At 41.3% G+C, this 19,112-nt stretch overlaps 1 long non-coding RNA gene across 5 annotated transcripts in view; it reads left to right on the top strand.

The window, feature by feature from the left end:
• LOC115279074 overlaps window positions 1-8,583 on the top strand; it is a 32,838-nt gene extending 24,255 nt beyond the window's left edge. For 2 of the 5 annotated variants that reach the window (XR_003903185.1, XR_003903187.1), the window contains exons 8-10: window positions 3,037-3,188; window positions 5,670-5,878; window positions 6,151-6,710. This is a non-coding gene — a long non-coding RNA (uncharacterized LOC115279074). Of the gene's footprint in view, window positions 1-3,036; window positions 3,189-5,669; window positions 5,879-6,150; window positions 7,669-8,454 lie in introns of those variants that run through there. The other 3 variants (XR_003903186.1, XR_003903189.1, XR_003903188.1) reach the window with 3 other exon arrangements.
• Window positions 8,584-19,112: the final 10,529 nt, after the last annotated feature.

The raw sequence follows: 19,112 nt of genomic DNA, 5'->3' as shown, positions 1-19,112 counted from the left end.
TTCATCTGCATAAACCCAGAGATTTTTTTCACCAGTTAAGATCCAGAAACAGTCATCACACTCTGCTCTAGGAGACAGGTTGGGCAACGTGTCCAGTAAGCAGATCTCAGGGCATCAATCAAGGTGATGGCCATGCTTGTGGGAGGGGTTGGTGGGTAAAGTGGGGTGTCAAGGTACAGGAGGTTTAAATGCTGATGGGAGAAGGAAATTTAAAGCTATGTGGTGTGGGGGCTTGGATTCCCCTCAAATCTCCTATGCCTCATTCTGAGTGGTTCCACCAGTGCCACCAAGGAGCCGATACTCATTAATAAATTGTTAGACACGAACAGAATACTGAAATCCTGGAATGCAACCTGTGAGCCATCTCTACTGAAACATAATTTGCAACTTCTCTGATGCTCCAGATGTGAGGCTAACGTTCGACTGCAGATTCAGTAAATAGGTATCACCATAAGGGGAACCAAAAATGGGGCACAGAAATCGTGGGTATACACTGCTTTAGAGTCCTGAGCCTCAGGAAGATGGACACAGAGCAGCTGGACATGAGACCAACGAGAGATGGTGTGACTTTTCCTTTCTTTCTTTCCTTTGTCTTCTCTTTTGAAGAAGGCAGGATCAAAAATAGCAACATCCTCAGCAAACAGCATCTACAGCTGCTAAGGAACGAACAGCCTTAATTCAAATGTACTGTAGAAAGGACAGCTGCTAACATTGGTCTTTTCAGCCTTCCTCGTGCACATATTTAGCAACAGAGTCAGCGGCAGTATCTTTGAATATAAAAGACACAGATAGATAGCTGGGATGGCTCCAATTCAGTTTCATTTTCCTGAAGGAGAACTTACCATGTCCTTCTCAGTGATGCCCAAACTCAGTTCTCTCTAGTTGTCCCAGATTTTTTTTGTTTTAATGTGGACTGTCTCAGCCTTCAAAAGAGGAAGAGGTGGAGGTATTAAAATATAGAGAAGTCAGGGGTGCCTGGGTGACTCAGTCGGTTAAGTGGCAGACACTTGGTTTTGGCTCAGGTCATGATCTCACAGTTTTGTGAATTTGAGCCCCATATCCGGCTCTGTGCTGACACTGCTTGGGATTTTCTGTCTCCTTCGCTCTCTGGCCCTCCCCCACTCATGCTGTCTCCATATATGTCAAAATAAATAAATAAACTTAGAATTTTTTAAAAATAAAAGAGCATTAAAAGTTGAGGTCTTGGCAGGTCCAGGTTTGTGACTGCACCAAATAGAAGGATACCAGGATATTTCGTGTCTTCTTTCAGAGTTAACATTCTCTTCTTTAAACATGAGGAATGCACTTTCCAAGTTATCAACTGACACATCTTAACTTCCAAGGGGCATCTGTAGAAGGGTGGGTTTGACAAATGAGGTGAACAAACTGGCTTTAGAGGTCACCAGAGTTGTACAGCCTGCAAGCGTTAGGGCCTTCAGAGGGCACTGGGCAACGAAGACACTCACCAGTCCCCTCAGAAGGTATTTACACTCAGATGTGGGCCTAGCTGGTGCACGAATAATGTATAATAGAAGGCGGCAAGGCGGAGAAGAGTAAGGACACAACAGACACCTGCACGGGTTCTAAGGGGATGGAAGGAAGAAGCATTTACATTCAGGAGAAGGAATCACCAACCATCTGGGAGGCAGACCTTAAAGAATTAGCAGGATTTCAGGGCGCCTGGGTGGCTCAGCCCATTAAACATCCAACTTCAGCTCAGGTCATGATCTCCTGGTTCATGAGTTCGAGCCTTGCATTGGGCTCTGTGCTGACAGCTCAGAGCCTAGAAACTGCTTTGGATTCTGTGTCTCCTTTCTCTGCCCCTCCCCAACTCGCACTCAGTCTCTCTCTGTCTCTCAAAAAATTAAAAAAAAAACGATTTAGCAGAATTTTGACAGAAAACCATTGGGGAAAGTACAGGGGGAGGAATAAACTTGGGAAACCATAATGCTATCCAGTTTGAATATAAAAGAAAAAGCCAAAAGGGAAGGCAGAGCCCTCTATAAAGGGATTTGGATTTGAGTTTGAAGGCTTATGAGCTAGAAAGTGGCATAGTTAGAAGTATAGTTTAAGAAAATATCCAACATACTCAGATATTTTACTTTGTATTAGTGTTTCCCTGGGAACACAGAAAGACAAGAGACCGAAAGGATAAAATAGCATAAGTGCTTTGCATTTGGTCAGGCTACTCAGACTCATCCCCCTTTTCAGTCTGGAAATGTGAGATGGCTTCTCACGGTCAGACAGTAAAAGATGACAATAAATTTCAAATTAAAATCTTTCTTCTGGAGTAGTATAAACATATCGACAAGAAAAAGGAAGCAGGATTCCTAATAATAGGCTGTCCTAATAATAATAATTAAAACAACTGATTCTGGCAAAAGTTGGGCAAAGGGCCACTCTCTTGCTCCTTCCTGGCCTCCACCTAACCCCCACCACGTTCCCTATGTTCCCTCCTGGCCTCTTCCTCCAGTGGTTTGTCCATTAGAGTTATGACATTTAAATATCTCTTTAGCAGGGCAAGAAGCCCTGCACTAGCCTTCCTTCTTCACAATCTATGTGGTTGTCAAGGTCAACATTGCTTGGTAGGGAAGAAAGTCTTGAAGGATCTGGAATGGATTAGCAATATGATGTGGCTGGGAAACCAAGAAGATAGCCCCAGAAACTTCTCATAGACCTGTGTGACTATCACAACAACCACATGGGAATGAAGGACAGAACAGGACTCGTGTCCTAGAGCAGACGTTAAAAGATAAGAACAATGAATTCGAAAGGGCCAGGACAAACTCTCGCCACCACCACAATACCTAACTTGCCAGTCAAAACCTGCCTGCTCTTTTCCCTAGACTCAGGTAGGTAATAGCTACCCAATATTCTGTTTTTTAAAAAAGGAAAAATGGTAGCTGATGTAAATATCCAGCATTATAAAGATTTCCTTTAAATGCAAAAATGGAGAGCATGCCGGTGTCTGGGTGCATAAGGCTAGTTTATTTAACATAGCAAACATGACCAACTTTCATCTTTGGTCTTTTGCAGGGTCTGGATGGTCCTGAGACCAGGGACGTGCAGAGGTTCAAATGCACTCTCTGTCCCAGATAGTCACCGCTTCCTGTACCTTTAGCACCACCTGTCTACACTCCAATTTCATGCTTGGTGACACCGTTTCCAGGTCTTTTGTGTCCTGAGAGGTAAGAATGATTTCAGCACCAGAGTCAGCTCCTTATTTTTATCAGTAACGGAGGAAACTGAGATTTTTTTTTTCCCTTGCATTTCAGGCATTTCAGGTTCATAATGAACTTTCTGACAAGTAAATCAATATAAACATACGATTTGTTAGCACTTTAGCTAGGAAGCATCAGAGAAACAGGTTAAACTCAGGTGAGATGCTAGAAAGTGTGCCAACTGAAGGCCCCCTCTTTTTCTGGGACTAACCATTGCCCTACTATGGGGAAGAGAGCTTAAAACTAGTGTTCTTGACTTAGTAGAAGTCACCTTTCTGCTGTGCTGATACATGTTCACCCAAGCGAAGGGCAAGCTCTCTGTACTCTGCTATGGGAAGGAAGCTTTTCCTGCCTAACTGCAAAGCCAGCTCCCTTCTCTAGGAGATAGTCTCCTTCCTTCTCCAGTAGGTAGTATGTGCTCTCTTAAAGCTGGGTTCCTATGTCACGTGTCAGACAGGTACAGTGTTCAGACATAAATAACAGAGGATGCTTATTCCTTTCTGGGATGTTTTGATTGAAAAATGTCTAGTGTAAGTAACGATTGTTCTCAAGCAATGAATCTTTTATCATAGAGCTCCAAGTACCTGGTTCTTAGGGTTCAGTGGGGAGGTGAGGAGGTAGGGTTCTCCATTAGCCCATAAATCATACCATCTTGGTCTGCTATACGCACAGCCTCATTGGGATCCACAGACATTGTTAACTCCTAGTCCTCTGGTGAAGGGGATTACCTAGGAGCAAAGTGAAGCAAGGGACTGCTGTCATGGGCACATTACAATTAAACTCCAACTCTCATTGGCTCTGTGACCTCAAGATGGTAAGTTTGTCTCCCCAGCCTCAGTTTCCTAATCTATAAATTGAAGATAACAACAATCACTTTTAACACAGTGATGTCAGTGTAAATATTTTACTTTCACATTTTCACATGAGCAGGAAGTTGGGATCCCCACCCCTCTCCCACCAGGATCCTTTGTCAGGGGTCTGATATGGGTCAAGACCTATGAGGTCACAGTTTGAAATAAAACAAAAGAAAGTCTCATTTCTACTTAGAAACCTGTTTGGTGGGTCCCAAGCCTTTGGTCTCTCTAAGTTTTAAAAAATTTGATAATTTTCTTCTAGGATTATAAAAGGGCATGCCTCTCATTTGGAAAAAAAGAGATCTCTTTCATTACCACCCCTGCCCACCTTAGGACAAGAAGGAACATAGACTGGGAAAAAGAGCCTAAAGAACAGGCTTCTTAGTCGTACTTTTAATCCAGTGCAAGAGTATAAACAGTGTTCCTCTCCTGCGCCATGCTGTTCCACGGAGAAGGATTCTGAGGCCGTGTTGCATTATTGCTCTTGGCAGTGAGTGTCCCATGGGACAACAGATTATACCGGCCATGAATTTGCCCTCCCCAGTCTAGTTAGGGACCACCAGGCTCAAAGGGTAAGCATCCAGGTGGAAATCTGAGTTTGCAGCTGTGGTTTAATAATATAGCATCCACGTTTGCCTTCACTGCCCTATTGTGTTAATTTTCCCTATGAACGTATCATGCTGTGGCTATGTTAGGCTGGCCAGGATTTGGGATACTGCCTTCTTCCTAAATCCCTTGTCTTTAAAATGACAAATCTGGCATTGCTCAGCAAATGTTCAACGAAGGGTGGTTCCCTTGGGAGCCCCAAGCTGCAAAGGCAGCTGCACAACTGATTGGCACAGTTTATGCAGGAGAGGAAAGCTCTGGGGGAGATGCTTGTTCCCAGGTTGGCTAAGGCAGCCTCACTTCAGGCACCTCAAGTTGCAGCCTAGTGGACCCCATGATCGACACATCCAGTCTGGTTGTGGGAGAGAGAGGAGTCCCTCAGAGCCAGTCCAGCTTGCCTCAAATTAGGAGATCCTGGGGTGCCTGGGTGGCTCGGTCGGTTAAGTGCCAGACTCTTGATTTCAGCTCAGGTCCTGATCTCACGGTTTGTGGGTTCGAGCCCCACATCGGGCTCTGTGCTATCAATGCAGAGCCTGCTTGGGATTCAGTCTCTCCTTCTCTCTCTGCTCCTACCCTTCTCACTCATTTTATTTCTCTCTCAAAATGAAATAAACATTAAAAAAAAAAAAACAGGTGCCTGGGTGGCTCAGTCTGTTAAGCATCCGAGTTTGGCTCGGTCTTGATGTCATGGTTAGTGGGTTCGAGCCCCTCGTCAGGTTCTGTGCTGACAGCTAGCTCAGAGCCTGGGGTCTGTCTTTGGATTCTGTGTCTCCCTCTCTCTCTGACCCTCTCCTGCTCATGCTCGCTCTCTCTCTCTTTCTCTCTCTCTCTCTCTCTCTCTCTCTCTCTCTCTCTCTTAAAAATAAATAAAACATTAAAAAAATTTTAAAGAAAAGAATAGGAGATCCTGATGAGAGGCTCCAATTGGGCCTTTTGGTCCCTAGTGAATGAAACAACATTTGCTTTTCCTTTCTCTCTCCTTTCTCAGGAAATGCAAAGCCATGCCTGGTGCGTTTTGGAGAGCTTTCTGTCACCACTGCTCATAAAAGGAAGAATGTCCTAGACCAAGTGGTCTTCTTTAACTCAGGATTAAGATATTGGGAATGCAGAAGCTGAAGGAAGAGGTTAAGAAAGTGTTTCTTAAATATTTATGAAGGATGCTAAAAAGAATAAGAAGGCCTTGGGGAAGACCTGAGGGTGAGTGTTGCCTGCGTTTAAAATGTCTAAAGTTTGTCAGAAAAACAGTGCTTCTGAAGATGCTCTCCTCAGATGAGGCGGTCTGCACCATTGTGGGAATATTTTTGCAGCTAACCTATTTATGGGAAACCTCCCCCAATGCATTTTAAATTCACTGGTGAGAGAGTCTTGATAACTGAGATAAACAAAAAGGAAAATGCCTTTCTCTTTTTCTCTCTGCTTTTTCACTCTGCACCTCCTCTTAGTAACACTGCCCCCGTTCTCCTGTGCAGCTGATGGAGCCACAAAGCTCTAGAAGGCAGCATGGCTTGGTTTCCAGGAATAGCCCTTTTCTGGGGAGATGCTACTATGCAAGGTTCTTCTAAGCACATTGGGTGTCGGTTGCCACGGAGCTCCTGGCAGGCTCTGGGATTTGGACTTCTGACATCTTGGAGATGCGGCGTGGTGGCTGCCATCCACGGCACTGCTCACTGAGCTCCTGAAACTGGAGATGTAACTGTGATCATTGGCTTATTCTACTTCTGAAGTCACAAAGGGAACTGGATAAATTTGAGCAGAAGCTAACCCAAACTTGAGCCACTGACCCAGAGACCTGGGATCGCACCAGAACTTAGAATGGGATCCATTGGCCAGGGCTGAGCAAGAGGAAAATATGAGAGAGGAAAAGCTTTGTGTACATGTTGTAACTTTCATTTCCCCAAATTAATCAGAAGAAGTCTAAAGATGAATTGATTCAATCTAAAATGTTATCAGATGATGAAAAATGTAAGCAACTTAGATTGTGATTATTCTGTTTTATGGACAGGGTTAAAATCCACTCCACATTCCTCAATTCCATCTGGACTTCATTGGTTGATGCAGTTGAACATAACTCAAGATAATAGAGATGAGGGTGGATTTCTGGCCTACTATGTGATCTAAAGATTTCTTTTTCTTTAATTTTGGTATAATTTACTGCACAGTGAAATGCATAGATCTTAATTTTCCAGTTCCATGAGTTTTGATGAAGCTGTGCACCTGTGTGATCCACACTCCAATGGAAGATAGAGACCATTACGAGATAACAGAAAGTACACATACTTGTCTCCGCCCCTGTTTCTTGCAGAGGGCTCCTAAAACCCTTGGAAATTGCTAAGTGATGAGAGGACTGGAAACATCTTCGCTCCTGAATGGCTCCTGGGTGTGGGCCTGCTACCAGAAAGACCGTGCCTTGATTTGAAGCTTGGTATTTTCACTGCCAATCCTCCAGAGAAGGGAGCAAGGGTGGGAATGGTATTGACAATTTTTCATGCCTGGGTGAAGAAGCCTGTATAGAAATCGCGACATTATGGGGTTTGGAGAGTTTCTGGGTGAGTGAACACATCCATACTGGAGGGTGATGCAACCCAACACCCCAGGGGCAGAAGCTGTCATGCTCACTCAGACCTCTTCCTACATGTCTCTTCACCTGTGTCCCCCATTACATCCTTAAATAAGATGGTAAATGTGTTTCCTGAGTTCTGTGAACTGCTCTAGCAAACTAATTGAACTCAAAGAGTGAGTCATTGGAACCTCTAGTCTGTACCCAGTTGGCCAGGAGCACAGGCATTATCTGAAGTGTGTGGGGGTGAAGATGGGGAGAGCACTGTTGTTGGACTTGGCCCTTAACCACTGAGATCTGTACTATCTCCAGGTAGATTGTTCGGAACAAATTAAGTTTTAGAAGCCCCAACTAGTGTGGCAGACAATTGCTTCATGCAAAGTCATTTGTCTTTAATTTCATTTTTGTAATGTTCCTTGTCAGGGTTTTGTTTTAGGGTTTTAGAAAAATCATTGAATAAATTAGGAAGCAATAACCTCTCTGTTTTCTAAAAGATTTTGTCCAAAATTTGTATTGTTCAAGGTAGATATTTGGGCTTGAAGTTTTTTTTTTTTTATGGAAAGGTCTCTAATTATAAATTAAGTTTATTTAGTAGATCGAGAGCTACTCACATTTTCTATTTCTTTGTATGTCAGTTTTGATAATTTTGTCTCTCAAGGAATTTGTCTATTCTAAGTAATCCATAAAATTTAGTGGCATAATGGTACTTATAATTACTGTCCTTTTAATGATTAATCAATGGCTGTGTCTTCTATTTCATTCCCAATATTGGTAATTGGTATTTTTTTCTTGAATAGTATTGCTAGAGATCTATCAATTTTAATAATGTTTTCAAGGAACCCATAATGGCTCTACTGATTTACTCTATGGTGTCTTAGTTTCATTGACTATTGCTTTCATTTTTATCATTTCCTTTCTTCTGCTAACTTTGGGTTTCACTTGCTCTGAATTTCCTAGTCTCTTAACATGGAAATGCAGTCATTGACATTAAAAGTTTTTTCTTTTCTAATATAAACATATTAAGAATATATATATATATTTTCAAAACACTGATGTTTTCATAGTACATAAATTTTGATTTTTTTGAATATTTATACTCAAACTGTTTTCTGGTCTCCCTGTAACTTTTCTTCAGAGGACATTGTCTAATTCCATGGGGAATTTTAAAACATGTTATTATTGATGGTTTATAATGATATTGTTTCATTCTTTATAGATTTATTGAGGTTTTCAATGGCCCAAAATATGGCATACCTTGGTGACTGGTCCATGTGCCCTCGAAAAGAATGTGTATTTTGAACTCAATCAACTGAGCCACCAGATGCTCCTCCATCTGAAATATTAAATTATAAGTGTGATGAAGTCAAACTCTCACATCTTTTATTTATTTGAAAAAGTCATGGTTGTAACTTAATGCTTGAAGGATATTTTCCATGAATAACAGAACAGAATTCTTGGTTGTTAATTGCTTTTTTCTTTAACGTTTTAAAGATACCAGTCCTTTATCACCTGATTTACATTGTTTCTGACTAGAAGTAGGCTATAATTCTTATTGTTTATTATCTCTATGAATGGGTTATTTCCTCTTACTACTTTAGAGTGTTGTTTTTTAATTATGTTTGTATTTGAGCAAACTGCATAGGGTTCTTTCTGTCTGTCTCTCTTGTAATTATTTTTAGTTTCCTGGTTTTGTGGGTTTATAATTTTTATTGGAAATTAGAAATCTCCTTTATTTTTCCCAGTTATTTTCAACTTGACACCTAATTGGGTTTTTTTAAATACAGATATAATTGGCACCCAACATTATATGAGTTTTAGGTGTACAACATACTGATTCCGTATTTGTATATATTGTGAAATGGTCACCACATTAAGTTCAGTTCACATCCATCACCAGACATAGTTACTATTAACATTGCCAGCCACTACTGTAATCTAAGGTTCAGTTGATTTTTCCTCATTTCTGAAATACCTCTCTATGTAGAGCTAAACAATTCTGCCTGACCACATCAGTATTAGGTATCTGGCCTCATTTATGGAAGCTACCATTGTTTGGGCCTAAGCAAATAAAAGCATATTTCTTTCCATAATTCGGTATATCAGGGCTCACTTTTATGCACCATTCCTTGTTAGCTCCGTAAAACTCATGCTCATAGTTTTATCTGGGTGTTTCTTGTTGCTATTGAGTGAATAAAGTCTTATCTTTGTTCCAAATCCTAACCAGAAGCACATCCATAAGAGGAGAGTTGGGGCAATGTCAAATCGTACAACGTGTACAAACAAGCAAGGGCAAGTTCAGAAAACCGGCCTCTGAAGGATTCAGAGACGACTTTTCTGATAATTTGATGATCATCCTTTTTTGGGAGGGGGGGTACTTTGCCATCATTTGGATCTTCCTGGGTGAAGGTCAAAACCTCCTCCATCTCATGTCTGTGGAAAATTGCCAAGACAGGGTGCTGCCAGTGAATATTGGAGAGAGGTGCTAGAGGTGCACTTCGGGACAGAGAACCCAGTTCCTGGCCTTGTGTGGGATTGCTGACCCTGATTATCTATTTCTTCTTCTTCTTCTTCTTCTTCTTCTTCTTCTTCTTCTTCTTCTTCTTCTTCTTCTTCTTCTTTTTTAACATTTTAAATTTATTTTTGAGAGGTAGAGAGAGATAGAGCACAAACAGTGGAGGGGCAAAGAGAGAAGGAGACACAGAATCAGAAGCAGGCTCCAGGCTCTGAGCTGTGAGCACAGAGCCCAATGCAGGGCTCAAACCCATGGACCATGAATGAGATCATGACCTGAGCTGAAGTCGGACACTCAACTGACTGAACCACCCAGGCACCTATGGATCATATATTTCTTTTTTTTTTTTATGTCTTTATTTTGAGAGAGAGAGACAGAGAGTGAGCAGGGGAGGGGCAGAGAGAGAGGGAGACAGAATCTGAAGCAGGCTCCAGGCTCTGAGCTGTCAGCACAGAGCCCTACTCGAGGCTCAAACCCAAGGACTGTGAGACCATGACCTGAGTCAAAGTCGGACGTTTAACCAACTGAGCCACCCAAGGCACCTTGATGATCAATTTCTTAGTTCATCTTGTTCAGACTCCATATTTCCATTTTGAAATATTTTCATCTCTTACAGTGTAACCAGTGATCTAGAATTATCTGTGGTCTCTCCACTCTTGAGAACAAGTGACTTTACCTTTCCACGATCAAATGAGAACAAGGCTAAGATGAGGGGAAAGGAGTTTAAAATAAGAAAGATTAAGTGTTCATCTTGGTCCAGCTCTATTCACCACAGTAAAAGATCGTAGAGGATTTGAAACCCAAGCTTCACATATTGTTAGACTTTTTCTTTGCCTGGAGAATTCTATGAAGCCATCACCTTCAAAATATGTGGTAACTACAGACAACTAACTAAGGATTTCCTATTTGGGGAGGTTAGCCAAATGTTTCTCCCTTATAATGGATAACATTTGTTCCCCGGGATTGTTGTGAGAAGTACACGATAGGTAGCATCTAGAAGAACTACTGCCTATCACATCCTCTATGGAATAATAACAACTACTTATTTTATTATTATTATAACCAATAGTATTCCTATAAGGAGAGAAATTGGTTGGGCCACATGCATTGGAAGATTGCTGGCTCTCTGTGTTAGAGAGAGAGAGAGAGAGAGAGAGAGAGAGAGAGAGAGAGAGAGCAGAGCAAGCTGCCTTAGTGGTACAGACTTCTGGTCATAATGAGCTGTAGTGAGGCATCGAACATCTCTCTTGGGTTTTGGTCACAAAGAGAATGGAAGATCAGAAGTAAATCTATAGGCAGAGGATGGATTGCTGTTCCAGGTCCTTTTTTCTACAAAATGGTTTGTGGTTTTTTTCTTAGGCTACACTATCCTGCCTAAGAGTCACCTTCCTGGTGACTCTTGCCTGGGCTGGGGGTTGGGGGCATCCCTCCTTCCTTTGTAAGGTAAACTAGGCTCCAAATAACCAAGTGGAGCTTCATCATGGTAACTGGCTTTCTATCCCATTATGTGTGAATAAAACGGCACCTCCCACCTTCTTCTTGGGTACCATAGAAGAATCCATAGGGTTTACAGTTCTGGAACTTCTGTCTTGTGTCTGGATTATGTGCTCTATGAACATGGTCAGAGGGGTTGTTGAAAATAATCCATATTTTGCGGTCTAGAGAAGAATATCTTTGAAAGCCTTACTCTTTTTTATGCCCATTTTGTAGGCAGCCCATGTAGTGTGGGAATTAGTCTGGTGAGCCTTGTGGACACATTTGCCCCTTTGTGTGACAGTTTGCTTTTCTCACATATGGGGGAGATTAGAAGTCTGCATATTTGCTAAAAGGCTTTCTCCCAAGCTCCCTACACACCAGATTGTCTGGTGAATTTTGAGGATCAGACTTATTTATTCACTTCACAAATATAAATGAGCTCTCTTCTGAGTTTTTTTCAGATTTAGTACCGTGGTATCTAATTCATAGCCAAAGGAAGGAAAGGAAGCAAAGTAGCACTGACTTGAAGAGCTTCCTCAGGCTCCTCCTCCGAATGCTGGGCACAGCCGACGCATGGCTTTCTCAGGCCGTCTCAGCCTGACTCAAGGGTCTGCTCATCTGTCCTCCGAATACTTCACACCCACAAAACACGAACTAAAAAATATTATCCATCATTAATATTGCCGCTTTCAACACTGTGAGAAATATGTTTTATTATCCCCATTTGATGGAGATAGCTATTGAGATTGGACCACTTGCCTAAGATTCCAAGACTATTAAGGGATAGAGATGAAATTGAAGATTACAGAACCATGTCACTTAATTACACATGCTGCCTCTTATCCTACCACTGAGCAACTTTCCAAGGAATAGCTGTAATCGAACGAGGATTCAAAAGAAAGTCTTTCTGGCTTTCCAGCCCCAAGTCTATCTGCTTTGCCTCATCTTCTTTCCTGGTCCAGCAAGAAGATAAGAGGCAGAGGTATAAAGTTCTAAGGGCCAGGGGACTATGCACAGAATGCAAATTCCTTCCCCAGGAAGCAGAAGCTAGGATAGTTAACCCCTGTTCCACATTTTACATTTCCAGAGCATTTTCAAATGTTCAATGCTTTCAATGCTCACAGTAACCCTGAGAAGCAAGAATTCTTATTTCCACTTCCATTTGAGGAAGCTGTAGTCCAAGACCCAGACCATTTGCCCAGAGTCATTGTGTTAAACTCTAATCGACTCACTGAGCTTCCAACTCTTCATTTTCTCCAGCATACAATTTTACACACACACACACTTTACCCTTGGGTCCTTCCTTCACTTTGAAACATCTCAGAGAGTAATGGTGTTTTTTGTGAATGTGAAATTTGCACAATGACATTTTTTTTTCAATTTTAGTATGGTCCTTTGGACTTTTCTTGCCAAAGCAGAACTTCGATCCTTACCTGAGTTACCTCATTGTACCCTACATTGTACATACGTGGATAGATACATGTACATATGAAACCGTTTATGACTAAAGATTATTTTCCTTTTCTCTTATTTGAATCCTTTTGCTGGGACTGCTGGACACTGCTTCCCACAGCCTTTCATAAAAGATGGATGAACAAATCTATCTGTGCGTGTCCCTCCCCCCATGGGGATGCATAGAGTCAAACTTGCCCCCATCACGCTTCCCAGGCATTCTGGGATGAGCAGGAGTGGAATCCCAGGAGAACACTTCAGCATCCATGCCTGGTTGATCATTTTCCTTCCTGACATAAAAGCTGCTCCTGTCTCCTGAGATCTCTGTAGGATCTATTCTCTTTCAACAATTTTAGCTTATTTAAAGGTACATTTGATTGGCTGATAATGAAGAAATATGATGCCAGTTTTACTGGAGAAAAGAAAAAGCAAAACCAAACCAAAAACAACAACAACAAAAAAACCTAAACAACAGTGATGACAACAACAACAGAAGAACAATAACAAATACATCCAGGATCAAGATCAAGCCACTGAAAAAAGAATGAGGAAAACATTAATAATTCAAAGACAAAGAGAATAAGAAGTGCATCTCCTAGAGAGAATGAAAGATGGAATGTCTTTCTGCCATATATTTTTTTTCAGGACATGCTTCTGATTAGAGAGAAAGTCCCTGTGTCTCTACTGGTTCTGAAGATGAAAATTTTAAGGTGAACTGAATTTCTCCAATCAAGAAATGGCTAGAGATCAAGGTCAACTGGCACATAAACACTGCCATCGATAAGAAAAAACATCCAAGTTACTGTTCTAAATATAACTTAGACATTTGCTTTTAAAAGAAGGCATCAAAAACCCCCCAAAATGTCATCATCTTTTCATTTTAAAGTAACACACCTAAATATAAATTGAAACAATTGTCACACTAATAAAATGAATTTCAAATTTTTACAACTTTAATGATTATACTATAATAACACAAATGAAATATGGCTTGGGGTGCCTGGTGGCCTCAGTCGGTTAAGCATCTGACTTTGGCCCAGATCATGATCTCATAACTCGTGAGTTCAAGCCCCAGGTGGGGCTCTGTGCTAACAGCTCAGAGCCTGGAGCCTGCTTCAGTTGCTGTGTCTCCCTGTCTCTCTGCCCCTCCCCCACTCTTGGTCTGTCTCCTTCAAAAATAAATAAATATTTTAAAAAGTTTTTAAAAACAAATTAAATATGGCTTACTTCAGAAATCTAAATATGGCTTCATATACACTTACACTTTCAGTATCTGTATACGAATATATAAGATTTAGATTCCATAAATATATAGATAACATTATCTTCCAATATGATATATTCTGATCCTTGAAGCTCTAGAGGACAAATCATCTAAAAGAAGATAAATTCTGAAATATAATATCAGTTAAAAGTTGTGGCAATTATTTAATAAGTCCATAGACTGTGGAAATGTAATATATGAATTCATACTTACTAAGTATTTATTGAACCTAAACTTTGTGTTTCACACTCTATTTGGTGTTAAGGATACAGAGTAGCAGTGGGTTGAACTGGAATTTCTGTTTTTTAAGTTAAAACGGTTAGTGGCAATTTAAACAGCAATTTCACATGATTTAACCTCAGAAGTAAAACGTGCTCCTCGTCCTCATGGGGCTCAGCCTGGGAAGGGACTTATAAGCAGATAGGTGCAAGTACAGGTGAAATATTGGAGTGGCTTTTTAATGATAGGTTTTCTATATATTTACAAGTAGGAGCAGAAAGGATTAGGATACCGGATAGGAGCGGAAGTAAGAAATGGAATGTGTCATTTTGTAAAGGTGAAGGTCGCCTATGAAAGCAGAGAGCATCGGTTGTAGCTAGGATGGGGGTGGCTCAAGGTGTAATTGTTTGTTTGCTTTTTTTTAAATGTTTATTTATTTTTGAGAGAGAAGGAGAGTGAGCACGAGTGGGGGAGGGGCAGAGAGAGAGAGGGAGACACCGAATCTGAAGCAGGCTCCAGGCTCTGAGCGGTCAGCACAGAGCTGGACGTGGGGGTCGAACCCATGAACTGTGAGATCATGACCTGAGGCTAAGATGGATGCTTAACCGACTGAGCCACCCTGGTGCCCCCCCCCACCTTTTTGTTTTGTTTTGTTTTGTTTAAGAGGAGAGGGAGGTCTATGTGCCAAGAAGGGACAGGAGCCAGGAGGAAGGTTATGGAGAGTGACCCTAAAGATGCTGGATAGGAGGGTTTCTGGCACTGACTGATTATTTGAATCGTGAGAATCTATGTACTCTGCCCATTACTTAGTAAGTAGGAAGCATACAACAAATGTTTCTTCAACTGAAATAAAAACCATGCTACACTTTCCTATCCGGTTTTTGATGGCACGTTGTTCTCCAGGGAAAAGAGCTGATGAGAGTCAATTCTAGGAAAAACATCTTGCCATTTCATTTCTTTAGGTAAATAATGTTACAAGGGAAAACAGGAATGAAGAGGAAACTGTATTTTGAAGGACTCTGAACAGAGTCCAGAGCTTAGTAAAAATACATTTTGTGGTAGAAGCAGGAAAGGAAGCAGTCATATTCAGAGAGGATGAACCCTGCATAAGAAAGATTAATGAATGAAGACCTGGATAAGAAAAAAGTATTAAAGATGAAAAAAAAATTCTGATAATGAGGGAGGATTTTTGAAGCTCAAAGCGTAGTATTCTAGAAAGGCAGCAAGAAAATTATTAGTCCTCGTTGACAGAAATAGTGTTGTTATTAATTACTTTGTGAAATATAATGGCTGTCCTTTTGTCTGACAGAAAGCTAATCCATGTGATGTGTGATTGGAGAATTAGCAAATGGTGATAGTATGCTGTGCTCTGCTGAGAAGGTAAAATTTAGACGGAAGTTCATAGGATGAGTGGTAGGGTCAAAGAGCCCTCTTTTCCATGGCAGAGAGAGAGAGAGAGAGAGAGAGAGAGAGAGAGAGAGAGAGAGAGAGAGGGAGAGAGAGAAGGAACTCAAGAAAAAAAAAGTCTTTCCAAAAATTCTGAAGTTAAAATAGACAAATGTGAATTGATTTTTTAAATGTTTTATTTATTTTTGAGAGACACAGAGAGACAGTGTGAGCAGGGGAGGGTCAGAGACAGAGAGAGCAGAATCCGGAGCTGGCTCCAGGCTCTAAGCGGTCAGCACAGAGCCCAACGTGGGGCTCAAACCCACAAACCATGAGATCATGACCTGAGCTGAAGCCATCACTTAATGAACTGAGCCACCCAGGGGTCTCTGATTTTTGCATCATCTGTGAGTGCTTTCCAAATATTCCAAGCCAATTTAATTCTGATTTCAGAAGATTTTTTCGCCCATGGAGTACTCTCTGTGAAGGACGAAGCTTATACATTATCTGCACTATCTGAAGAGTGCCAAGACCTGCTCTGCTTCAAGCCGTTAGGATCCCAGAGTGCCAGCATTTCTATTCTCCCTCCTTTTCCGCTTGTCCCTGTGTCCAGCCTCCTGTGTGCTAAGACATCTCCATGGATCTCCACTTAAAAACCATTCCGTAACTTAGTTAGCCTTTTAACAAAACATCCTTGTTTTGGAAAGTTTTATTTACTCTACTCAGGGTCAAGTACCCAACTTCCATCTTCCCCCTCAAATGTCTCCTCTGCCAGCTTTCCCGGAGATGGTTACCACATGGGAAGTAAGTGTGCCCTGACCACCAGGCAGTGTGCACTGGCTTCTGGGTGTACCAGGTGTGTGCCTATGTTGTGGATGCTACTCCTTCACAGAGGGGCCACTGCTGTGCTGTGCTCACTCCGCTCCAACGTCCTTCACCTCATCACCAATAGGAGAACTGACTTTACTAAAAGTTTGAAACCCCAAGCATCTAACTATTTGTCTGAAACAACAGGGCTCAAGGCCAAAATAAGATCAAGTAAATTTGAATTATTCTTTAAGCAACATGTGGACATTTTTACAAGAGCATGGCCTTCAACTCACATAGATCTGGGTTCAGATCCTGATCGTAGACATTGGCAGCCAAGACAGTTTTTAGCAGGCTTCACCTGAGTCTTAGTTCCCTGAAATGTACAAAGAAGCGACTCCTTATATGCTGGGAGCTGCATCCGCCTTGCTGGATGACATGGTCACAGTAAGGAAATGGCAGATGTTTGCACGGCTCCTGCCATGAGAAGCGAAACTGGTACCTCCTTCTACTACTGCTCATGTTGAAATTAAGCCTGTTGCTATTGATTAGGCCTCAAAATGTTCCAAATCAGGCCAATATTCCCCACACAGTTACCTCATAAGAAAAGGCATTTTCCTGTCCCTGCATAAGATATTTTGGATCAAAACATAATAAATATTTGACAAAAGGCTCTTGTAATGAGCCTTGCAGACCCAAAACATAAGGCTGGCTAAGAACACAAGAGATACAATTAACTCTGGCCCAGAGAAGAGGAGCCTAACTTAGAGATAAGAAACAGACAAGGACCGGACATCAGTTGCTGCATATATCTTTGTTATTGGAGTCACAAATACCCTCCCTTGTACTGACTTCAGCTATGAGGATGAATAAGAAACTAAAAACCCAGGGGCAAGGTCAACACACACAGGGCCCCGGTTATGTTTACATCAAAGAAAGGGCTTTCTCTAGCAACCTGTTAACAAACATTCTTTCTCTTGTGGTTAATGAGCTAGATAAAATAACTCCCAGCCTGTCTATATACAATTTAACTTATGTTTTAGTTTTAGCATTACTAACTTAAATAATATGTATATTATTCTGTTTTTTACTAAAAACATCTTGTTATTCTCTTGATTGTGAAATTTACTTAACCTTACTGTAAGTGCATTACGTGACTTGGTTATAACTTGTTAATTAAAAACAAAGTCATAATTATTGGCCAAAAACCAACTCGTACAAAATAAGATGGATTTGTTACTTTCTTAACCTTGGGAACTGATGCCAAGAATAAATTGAAATGGTTCTACAAAAATACTTCTGTAAAACTTGTCTCCGTACACCTTTAATGATTAAAACACCTTATCACTAAGAGTTAGAAGCTGTAAACAATTTCTATTTTCTGATGTCATGTTATTGCTTAACCAATAAAAAAAGACACCAAAGCAGACTGATCAGAGATGCCTGCCTGGTGATCAAGAAAGAAACTTGTGGCTCTCCCATCTCTCTTTTTCACTGACACCATCTCTCCTTCAGGGGACCCTGGACCTGCTGGAGCTGGACTCTGGCGCTTACAAGTCACAATGATATATTAGAATTGATGTAAGTCAAATGCCTACCATGATTCTGGGTTCAGAGAAGCTACTCAGTATTATAATAAATGATTATTAATATTGTTTTTATATGTTCCATATCTTCTCAATGTTTCCATAATGTTAAAGTCCCCCAAAGACGGCTTCAGTGCAATATCAAGGGTCAAGATGAAATGGCTTTTGATGTGCAATTTATCAGATTTAGTGTAATGTATACACCAGAGCTGCCAGCTTAAGAACATGCTGAAGGTGATCGATATTTCCAGCACCAAAACTTCCCTGTCATAACGTTCTACTTAAACAATCAATAGACAAATAGGAAGACCTTAATGATTTAGCATATGATTAGCATAATGCAGTGTGTAGTTGGAAGACGACTTTGAACTGCAGTTGGAACTTTGAAGCAAGTCATTTTTTTAAAAGGCCACTCTGCTTTTTTGGCAACTCTCCATTGACAGCATGTTACTTTTGCTTTCTTTGTCAAGCACAGGAAAACAGGAGGCACAAAATCAATTTGGACTGGGGGTGGGGGTGGGAGGCAGCTGGCAGAGAAGCAGGCTGTTTCTTGTAGTAGAGTCTGGTCTACATGAAGCGGTAAGAGATCACGCTGAGCTCAGCCTGGATCTCCCTCTGAGCTGCTCCTCTGAGCATTTTTGAACACACGGAGGAATTCTGGAAACCCCTCCGCCCAAGGACTTGTTTTATTTTATTTTATTATCATTATTGTTTTTTAATTCTTGCATGTATAAGACAGTGTATAAGACACTGGGTGTATGAGACAGTGGAGTAAGTCAGGGACAGGAAGACTGAGACCTGGACATAGACCCAGCTCTGCAATGAATTAGCTGTGTGACCTTGATAAGATCACTGAATATCCCCAGCCTCTGTTTTTTTCATCCATGAGGACACTAAACAAGAAGGAGGAGATTCACTCTCAAATTCCAAGTAAGGAATGCATTGTGGAAAAGTCCTGGACCCAGAGAGGCTGGTTGGGCTGTGGCCAACCGAGGATATCTTGGGCCTGATCCAAACACATTCGAATCCCATTAAAAAATAGTCATGCTCCAAGAGAGAATGCTTGCTGGCTGCTGTTTAAGCCCTGTAGACCAGATGATGTGGAAGGTCTTTTTTAGTTCTATGATCTGGGTCACCCCAGCACAGGCAAGTAACGCCAATGGATGTTGAAG

Source organism: Suricata suricatta, chromosome 15 (assembly GCF_006229205.1).
Source record: "Suricata suricatta isolate VVHF042 chromosome 15, meerkat_22Aug2017_6uvM2_HiC, whole genome shotgun sequence".
NCBI classification, from domain to species: domain Eukaryota; kingdom Metazoa; phylum Chordata; class Mammalia; order Carnivora; family Herpestidae; genus Suricata; species Suricata suricatta.
The sequence above is the reverse complement of the archived record's forward strand: the minus strand, read 5'-3'. Positions and strand labels throughout refer to the sequence as shown.